The sequence below is a fragment of the Triticum dicoccoides genome, chromosome 1B, assembly GCF_002162155.2.
Source record: "Triticum dicoccoides isolate Atlit2015 ecotype Zavitan chromosome 1B, WEW_v2.0, whole genome shotgun sequence".
Lineage (NCBI taxonomy): Eukaryota > Viridiplantae > Streptophyta > Magnoliopsida > Poales > Poaceae > Triticum > Triticum dicoccoides.
Window position 1 is genome coordinate 52057898 of NC_041381.1, and position 9615 is coordinate 52067512.

Below are 9615 nucleotides of genomic sequence, written 5' to 3' on the forward strand. Positions count from 1 at the left end.
GTTGAGCTGGGTTAACACCTCACTAGAGAAAGCTAAAACTGACTGTCATGATAGTGCGAGAGACCGGTCGCTGTTCGCGAGGTTTTTCGAGTCCTTAAAGACTTATGCCGCTTAGAGCGAGGAGCCGGATTTATCTGGCCAAGGCGTGGATAGCGCCCCGAACTCGGTCTTCCGAATACTAGGGGCTTCACCGAAATTTAAAATTATAGAATTCTATGGCTAAGTGAGAGTGATAAAGCATTATAAGTCTGATGGCCTGGTTCGTTGTGCTGAGCGCCTCCCTAGATGGACCCAAGAATGCGAACAAGAGCGCTCAGGTTTATCCCGAACACCCCAGCACTCGTGGCATGGGGGTAGAAGCCGACGACTTGCATCTCTCGGATTTGATAAACGGCCGCACAGAAGGCAATATTTTAAATTAACAAGCGTTGCTTAACGCACATGAACAAAGTTTTCAGCGTACAGGATAACAAATGCGAGTCTACTCAAAAATTACATATTTGGAGCACTCATCCGCTATACGGCGGGCACCCTTCAGGACGCCCTTATAATACATCTCGGGTGTGCGATACTCCTTGCCCGGCGGTGGCGTGTCCGTCAAAAGCTTCTCCGCGTCCAGCTTGCCCCAGTGCACTTTAGCATGGGCAAGGGCCCGACGGGCACCTTCAATGCAGACGGAGCACTTGATAACCTCAATCCACGGACACGCATCCACCAGCCGCCGCACCAGACCGAAGTAGCTCCCAGGCATGGCTTCCCTAGGCCATAGCCGAACTATGAGGCCCTTCATGGCCTGTTCGGCCACCTTGTGGAGCTCGACCAGCTGCTTCAGCTAGTCGCTCAGGGGCACCGGATGTTCGGCCTCAGCATACTGAGACCAGAACACCTTTTCCGTTGAGCTCCCCTCCTCGGCTCGGTAGAACGCGGCAGCATCAGACACACTACAGGGGAGATCGGTGAACGCTCCTAGAGAGCTCCGGATTCGGGTAAGTAACAGATAATTTACTTTTGTGTTCTTGCTTTGCATAAAGAATGCCTTACCCGCCGCTATCTTCTTCATCGCCTCGATCTCCAGGAGGTCCTTATGGGCTTCGGCCTTAGCGGTTTTGGCACTCTCAACAGCCAAGGCGAGCTCGGACTCCCGAGTCTTTGAGTCACGCTCCAAACTCTCGTGTTTTTCCACGAGAGCCTGGAGCTCTTGCCGCACCTCCGCCACCCGCGCCTCCTGCTTCTCTCGCTTGGTGCGCTCTAGGGCCGCAATGTTTTCAGCCTTGGAGACCGCCTCCTTCAGGGTCGCCACCTCGGCCGTGGCCCCTGCAACATTTACGTTGGTCCTGTCATTATTTGCAACCAAGTATTTCTATATACATTTACATGTGGTACTACATACCCAATTTGTCCTCGAGCTGCTTCTTGGCACGGCCGAGCTCGCTCTCGGACCGCTCGAGGCTTTCCTTCAATACATTGACCTCTGCAGTCAGTGCGGCAGAGGTCAGCAGCGCAGCCTGCATTCCCATATTGACATATTTTTATTAAACTCATGCGTATATCTTTTTAGATCCTCAGCTCGGCTTTTCTTTCCGAACGCCGAACTGAGCATCAGGGGCTACTGTCTATGCGGTAACATTTTTTATGTGTTTTGAACACGTACCTCAAAGCCTGTTAACAGACTTGTACAGGCTTCTGTCAGACCGCTCTTGACGGACTGAACCTTCTGAATCCCCGCACTCATAACAGTGGGTTGTTCTTCGTTGATGGAGGCGTCGTTAAGCACCTCCAGCAAATTGTCCGGTGCCTCCGGATGGACGGGGGTCGTCGGCGTCGTAGGCTTGCCCTTCTTATGAAGGCGCCGCCTGTCGGACTCTGGAACCGTTGATGGTTCCGGAGCAGTGTCCGGCCCGGGGCCAGACTTAGATCTCTCCGGGGCTTTACCCCCTTTGGGCCTGGAGTCCAGGAGGTCACCTTGAGGCGCCTCCAGGACCACCTCCTCCTGGTTCGGTCCCTTTTGGGACTCCACCTCAGCGTTGTCCGCAGGGAGCGGGGAGGAGGCCGTCGAAAGTGAAGCACTATTCACATCCGACGAATTCAGGGAGCCGCTTGACGAATCGTCGAGCTGAGCTCTGGGCGGACTGCATAATTAAATTCAGTGTCAGAAGCTATCAAATAATAGAGGAGCGCCATAAGTCATTCGGGTAGCCGGACACTTACGATTTTGCGAGGGGCTTGACCCTGGATGGCCATTCCTCCCCGCCGTCTTCGGCATCGGAGGCGTAGTCTGACGGAAGGGTCTTCCCCTTCTTGGACCCTCCGGCCTCCCCAGTTGGGGCGGCCTTTCTTTTCTTTCCTCCCCTCGTTGGAGGGAGAGAGGCTTCTTCTTCTTCTTCTTCTTCCTCCTCCTCGCCTTCGGAGGCAGACGGTGCGTCGGGGTTGTCGGGCGATGAATCCGACACCACCAGGCGTCGGGAGCTCTTTCGAGTCCCCGTGGCCTTCTTCTTGGCCTTCTTCTTCGGCACCACGTGAGGTGCCGGAACCAGCAGCCCCGTCAATCAGGCGTCCGCTGGGTCTTCTGGTAGGGGAGCCGGACAGATAACCTGCCCGGACTTCTTCAGCCAGTCCTGTCAAAGGTAGGGGACTTTAGATCCCGCATAGAGTCAAACTATGAAAGACAAGAGTCCTGTAAAGGGTAGAATAGCTTACCTCGTTGGCCTGGCGCCGCAAGCTGAATCCGTAATCCTCGGTAGCGGACGCGGGGGCCTTGGCACCCTTGAACAGCACCTTCCAGGCATCCTCATACGTGGTGTCGAAGAGCCCTCTCAAGGTTGGGTGTTGTGCCAGATCGAGCTCCCACAATTTGAAGGCCCGTTGTTGGCATGGGAGGACCCGGCGGATAAGCATGACCTGGACTACGTTGACGAGCTTGAGGTTCTTGCTCACCAGTTTTTTTACACAGGTTTGGAGTCCGGTCAGCTCTTCCGAATCTCCCCACGTTAGGCCCGTCTCTTTCCAGGAGGTGAGCCGTGTGGGAAAGCCAGATCGGAATTCGGGGGCCGCTTCCCATTTGGGGTCGCGCGGCTCGGTGATGTAGAACCACCCCGATTGCCATCCTTTTATTGTCTCCACGAAGGAGCCCTCGAGCCATAGAACGTTGGCCATCCGGCCCACCATGGCACCTCCGCACTCCGCTTGGCGGCCGCCCACCACTTTCGGCTTGACATTAAAAGTCTTCAGCCATAAGCCAAAGTGGGGCTGGATGCAGAGGAAGGCCTCACACACGATGATGAACGCCGAGATGTTGAGGATAAAGTTCGGGGCTAGATCGTGGAAGTCCAGGCCGTAGTAGAACATGAGCCCCCGGACGAATGGGTGAAGTGGAAAACCCAGTCCGCGGAGGAAATGAGGGAGAAAAACAACCCTCTCATGGGGCCTGGGGGTGGGGATGAGTTGCCCCGCATCTGGAAGCCGGTGCCTGATGTCGTCAGACAGGTATCCGGCCGTCCTCAACTTTTTGATTTGCCCCTCCGTGACGGAGGAGGCCATCCATCTACCTCCCGCTCCGGACATGATTGGAGAAGGTTGAGGTGGGAAGTGCGGGCTTGGGCGTTGGAGCTCGAGCGTGTAGGGAAGGATAAGCAAAGGAGGAAGAAGGCGTAAATGGAAAGGGTAGATCCTTATCCCCTTATATGGGCGGCCGAAACTACGAGCCCCCACCGGCCTAATAAAACTCGCTTATCTCCCAAGCGCCGCGGTTAATGGCGCGGTTGGGTTACCCACGCCCGTATTGATGAGAATCCCGGAATAAGGGGACACGATCTCTGCTTTGACAAGACGTGCCAAAGAAACTGCCTCGCTAAACGCGCTGAGTGGAGCAGTAAAATGATTCGAATAAAGGCTTGGCCATGGCGTGATGTCACGCTGCGGAATACGTCAGCAGATTAGATTTGTGTGGAAATTATTCTCTCTACGGTGGTATGTGTAACTTATTTTTGCAGAGCGGGACACTATCCTTGTGTTCAACATCTTCTATGAAGTATTCGGAGGAGGAACCCGCCTTGAAATGCCGAAGACAACTTGCACGCCGGACTCGTCGTCATTGAAGCCTGGTTCAGGGGCTACTGAGGGAGTCCTGGATTGGGGGGTGTCCGGATGGTCGGACTATGACCTTTGGCCGGACTCCCGAACTATGAAGATACAAGATTGAAGACCTCGTCCCGTGTCCGGAAGGGACTTTCCTTGGCGTGGAAGGCAAGCTTGGCGATACGATATGAAGATCTCGTCCCATTGTAACCGACTCTGTGTAACCCTAGCCCTCTCCGTGTCTATATAAACCGGAGAGTTTTAGTTCGTAGGACGAACAACAATCATACCATAGGCTAGCTTCTAGGGTTTAGCCTCTCTGATCTCGTGGTAGATCAACTCTTGTAATACCCATACCATCAATATTAATCAAGCAGGAGTAGGGTTTTACCTCCACCGAGAGGGCCCGAACCTGGGTAAAAACATCGTGTCCCTTGTCTCGTGTTACCATCCGCCTAGACGCACAGTTCGGGACCCCCTACCCGAGATCCGCCGGTTTTGACATCGACACTTACCTTCAGCGTAAGGGGCCGAACCAGTATAAAACCTCTCGTGTCCTTTGTCCCGATTAACCCCTTCAAGCTTCCTAGTTGCGATGGCTCCACAACTAAGTCCTTTCACGAGGACATCTGACGTGACTATTCCACGACAGGACCTCTAGGTCTTTCTAGTAGGGTAGGTCCCAAAATATAGATTTATTCTTCCACATGGGTGCGTGTCCCTCAGCATCATTCGGAATAGCTAGTGCGTCGGGACCCTTTCCAAAGATTACGTGTAAATCATTGACCATAGCAAGTACATGATCACCGGTACGCATGGCGGGCTTCTTCCGGTGATCTGCCTCGCCTTTGAAATGCTTGCCTTTCTTTCGACATTGATGGTTGGTTGGAAGAAATCGACGATGGCCCAGGTACACATTCTTCCTGCAGCTTCCCAGGTATATACTATCGGTGTCAAGTAAACAGTGCATGCATGCGTCGTATCCCTTGTTTGTTTGTCCTGAAAGGTTACTGAGAGCGGGCCAATCGTTGATGGTCACGAACAGCAATGCCTTTAGGTCAAATTCCTCCTATTTGTGCTCATCCCACGTACGTACACCGTTTCCATTCCACAGCTGTAAAAGTTCTTCAAATAATGGCCTTAGGTACACATCAATGTCGTTGCCGGGTTGCTTAGGGCCTTGGATGAGAACTGGCATCATAATGAACTTCCGCTTCATGCACATCCAAGGAGGAAGGTTATACATACATAAAGTCACGGGCCAGGTGTTGTGATTGCTGCTCTGCTCCCCGAAAGGATTAATGCCATCCGCACTTAAAGCAAACCATACGTTCCTTGGGTCACTTGCAAACTCATCCCAGTACTTTCTCTCGATTTTTCTCCACTGTGACCCGTCAGCGGGTGCTCTCAACTTCCCATCTTTCTTACAGTCCTCACTGTGCTATCGCATCAACTTGGCATGCTCTCCATTTCTGAACATATGTTTCAATCGTGGTATTATAGGAGGATACCACATCACCTTCGCAGGAACCCTCTTCCTGGGGGGCTCGCCGTCAACATCACCAGGGTCATCTCGTCTAATCTTATACCGTAATGCACCGCATATCGGGCATGTGTTCAGATCCTTGTACGCACCGCGGTAGAGGATGCAGTCATTAGGGCATGCATGTATCTTCTGCACCTCCAATCCTAGAGGGCATACGACCTTCTTTGTTGCGTATGTACTATCGGGCAATTCGTTATCCTTTGGAAGCTTATTCTTCAATATTTTCAGTAGCTTCTCAAATTCTTTGTCAGGCACAGCATTCTCTGCCTACCACTGCAGCAATTCCAGTACGGTACCAAGCTTTGTGTTGCCATCTTCGCAGTTTGGGTACAACCCTTTTTTGTGATCCTCTAACATGCGATCAAACTTCAGCTTCTCCTTTTGACTTTCGCATTGCATCCTTGCATCGACAATGACCCAGTGGAGATCATCATCATCGGGCACATCGTCTGGTTCCTCTTGATCTTCAGCAGCTTCGCCCGTTGCAGCATCATCATGCACATCGTCTGGTTCCTCTTGATCTTCAGTAGCATGACCGTATTCAGGGGGCACATAGTTGTCATCGTACTCCTCTTCTTCGCCGTCTTCCATAATAACCCCTATTTCTCTGTGCCTCGTCCAAACATTATAGTGTGGCATGAAACCCTTGTAAAGCAGGTGGGTGTGAAGGATTTTCCAGTCAGAGTAAGACTTTGTATTCCCACATATAGGGCATGGACAACACATAAAACCATTCTGCTTATTTGCCTCAGCCGCTTCGAGAAACTCATGCATGCCCTTAATGTACTCGGAGATGTGTCTGTTACCGTACATCCATTGTCGGTTCATCTACGTGCATTATATATAATTAAGTGTGTCAAAAATCATTACAGAACATCATGAATAGATAATTAAGTGACCAAATTAATAGAAGTTCATCATCACATTAAAACTAAAGTACATACATAGTTCTCATCTAACAACATAAAGCTCTGTAGAGCATCTAAATTAATTAAACCATACATTGAAACTATGTAAAACATTTCAATGTGAAAACAAATGCGATCATAATCTCAACCAAGGTAACAACTGATCCAACGGCATAATGATACCAAGCCTCGGTATGAATGGCATATTTTCTAATCTTTCTAATCTTCAAGCACATTGCATCCATCTTGATCTTGTGATCATCAACGACATCCGCAACATGCAACTCCAATATCATCTTCGCCTCCTCAATTTTTCTTACTTTTTCCTTCAAGAAATTGTTTTCTTCTTCAACTAAATTTAACCTCTCGACAATAGGGTCAGTTGGAATTTCCGGTTCAACAACCTCCTAGATAAATAAAATGTATGTCACGTTGGTCGGCATAATTGTCATAAACAATAAATGAACCAATAGTTATGAAAAGGTAATATATACCACATCCGAATCATAGACAGGACGAGGGCCGACGGGGGCGGATACCAAAACCATCGCACTATATAAGATGCAATAATAAAAGTAAGAAAATAATACAAGTATCTATCTAAACATACAAGTAAGAATATTTTTCCTTTTAGAAAGAAGATAAGAACAAGAGGCTCACCACGGTGGTCTCGGCGGTGAGATCGGCGCGGGTGATCGACGGCGGTGAAGACGGGGACGGGGCGTGACGGACCACTAAACCTAGACAAATATTGAGGAAAATGGAGCTTGGAGGTCGAGCTTGGAGAGGAGAAAGATTAAGTAGTGTGGCTCGGGCATTCCATCCAACACCTTGTGTGCATAGGAGGTGAGCTAGAGCACCACCAAGCCCTCTCCCCCTCGGCGGCCAGAAAAAATAGAGCAGTGTGCTCTGCTCTTACGCGAGGGGGTATATATAGGCACCTCATTGGTCCCGGTTGGTGGCATGAACCGGGACTAAAGGGCAGCCTTTGGTCCCGGTTCAAGCCACCAACCGGGACCAATGGTGGTGGGCCAGGAGCAAGGCCCATTGGTACCGGTTCTCCCACCAACTGGGACCAAAAGGTCCAGACAAACCGGGACCAATGGCCCACGTGGCTCGGCCGGCCCCCGGGGCTCACGAACCGGGTCCAATGCCCCCATGGGTCCCGGTTCTGGACTGAACTGGGACTAATGGGTTGACCCGGCCTGGACCTTTGCCCCCTTTTCTACTAGCGAACCTGCTTTGAACTTGATCAAATTGAAGTTTCAACCTTAAGTTTAGGGGATCGACTAGAAAAGGCCAAACATTGATAGAGTATATATATATCCACTAAGGGTTTTAGTCCTTTAACTTTTTGAGGATCGACTAGAGATGTTCTTATGACTTGTTTATTTCAGTTCTTCACAATAAGATGCTCTATATGTGCAACTATTTGCTGTGCAATTCAATTTCATCAATAACAGTTTCAACAATACCACTATGAATTATGATATTTGGTTGCTGTTAAGGATATTGCAGTTAACATGCCTTTTCGTTTTTCAATTGTTGTTTAGCAATATGCATTGTACTGAATGACTAAATATGCAATCCCAGGCTACATAGCAACAAAGAAGAGTGTTACCTTAATGTTATGATGATGTCTAGATATACATGTAATAAAATCTTATATAATGGGATGGATGGAGTGTTGTACTACATCATTTTTCAATTATTGTTTAGCTTCTAATATTAATTTGGTGCTTTTAGGTACATATATCATTGCCAAAGATCCACACTTCGACCCTTTCTACGTATGGGGCAATGAGATATTCATGAACCAGCATCAAGTGAGGAAACTGGTAAAGATTATTACTAAAATGGGTCAAAAGATGTCAATCGAACTATTTATTTACACTTTATGCAAGACAACAGTGAACTGCAGGATGGTAAGTAAGAACCATGTAGCCTTCTTTTTACTACCCGTAATGAGTTATATTAGATGACAATATCTGAATATATTTTCTTTTGCAGTGGATCCTGAAGCAGTTTACTCAAGATTACCTCCCAAATTAACTACATGATTGGCGGCCGGCCATCACAAGGGGTTGGACTAGAGTCATGCATGCCTTCTGCATCCAGAAGAGCACAATAGGGCCATTCCGCTTCACCTTGTTCAGCAACTGGAATGTATGTTGCCTCTTTCTTTACCATATGTAATAATACAAGTATAGAACCCTGGTACATCATTCTTTATTTGGTGCTTCTATAATTCTTAAACATATGTACCTGTGAATTGAATAATGCATTGGTTGTTTGAACCTGATGGATATGAATAAAGCTATAGCCTACTTTCAAGTTTAAATTAGGTAAAATTTTAAATAGCGGCAATTAAATTATGGCGAAATTATGTTGTGTAGGTCATTACGGCACACACGGTTGGTAAAACACAAACGTTTGTGATATACAACATAATCCGAGACGGTTCACAGAGAGGAAACATGTGCAAGCATGCACACAGTTGCCATTCACAAAGCGCGTGTGATGTTAGACACTATCACATAAGGTGTGGGAAAACTAAATGTGTGTGATTGTCTACCTACCGTACACGGTTTATACTCATGAACTGTTTGTGATGTGCCAGGCATCGTAAATCTCCCATGCCTGGAATCTGCCTAGATTCTGCCTGGGAAACTCCCGTGCCTAGAATCTGCCTGGTTTTAGGCAGAACCACAAAACTCCGACTGCGATGGCAATGCGAGCACAAACAAGTAGCAAGGATGAAGCGTTTGGGATATTCGAGATATCGGAAATGGTTATGTAGGGACAACTGTATGCGTCAAGGCTCCCTATCCCCGACGGTTTCTGGGTCGTGTGGGAAGGACCCCCCCCCCCCTATCGCCACACTCACTTGGCGACAGTTCCAAATGCCGTCGCGGAAAGGGGTTTTAAGCCGTTTGTTTAGGACCGACGCGCACTAGTGATTATTGTCTATAGGGCATATTTCCAATACTGTGTGGTGTTCAGGATGGCTGTTGTGAGTTGGGAGCTTTCTTCAGCGAGCAAAGGCCGCTCTGGGTAGTCTCTCTCTCTCTCTCTCTCTCTCTCTCT